Source organism: Penaeus monodon, chromosome 32 (assembly GCF_015228065.2).
Source record: "Penaeus monodon isolate SGIC_2016 chromosome 32, NSTDA_Pmon_1, whole genome shotgun sequence".
NCBI classification, from domain to species: Eukaryota; Metazoa; Arthropoda; class Malacostraca; order Decapoda; family Penaeidae; genus Penaeus; species Penaeus monodon.
Window position 1 is genome coordinate 4,412,485 of NC_051417.1, and position 887 is coordinate 4,413,371.

Genomic DNA, 887 nt, shown 5'->3' on the forward strand with positions numbered 1-887 from the left:
AACCTCAGAGTGAAATGGGTAAAAAACCAGGGAAAATTAAAAATAACGGCTTTTAAGGGGAAAGGGGAACCCCTTTCCCAGGGTAAAAGGTGTCGCGCCCGGCGGGGCATGGGTTCCCGTTTCGGTTCCAGGGGTGGGCATCTTTGAAAAGGTTGGAAAAACTAAAAATGAAGGGGAAAAGGAAGTAAAAAAGTTTGGGAATTGAGGGGGTTTAAAAAATTTAAACATCAAAAGGAATTTACGAAGCGAATGAAAAAAATTTTGGGGGGGAAATAGGAGCTTTCTTTTTACTGAGCAAAGTTTGGGCAGATCAAGCCAGGAAAATTTTGGGGGTAAAAAACAAGGGGTTTAAAAAGACATAAAATTTTGAGGAAAATTAAAAGAAGATGGGGAGACAGTCATAAAGAAAAGGGGGGATAGTCCAACAATGTAGAAGGAAAAAGAAAACGAGCAAGTGCACAAAAAAAAGTTTTTGAACGACAGCATAAAAGGGAAAATTCAATTTTAATTTTTGACCCAGGAATGCACATGGGAGAGTAAAAAACGGGACAAAAGGGTGGACGCAGGAAAAGGGGGCCCCTGGAGGAAAGAGGAAGGGCCCAAGTGTTTGCAAAAAAGACAGGGTAGTGGGTCAAAAGGGCTTTGTGATGAAGAGGAAAAAGATTTTGAAAAAAAAAGTATTGAATGAGATCAAAAAAAAAACCCAAAAAAAAAGATCCCCCCAAAAACCTCAAAACCCAATGCAAAAAGGAAAGGGTTTAAAAGCCGTAAAATAAAGGTCAAAAGGGTTTAAAGCTTTTAAATCAGAACTGAATCAAAAAAAGGGAAAAACCAAAAAATATTTTTTCGGGCAGCGGGGAATGTTTTGTTTAGAGGGGGGGAAAAAA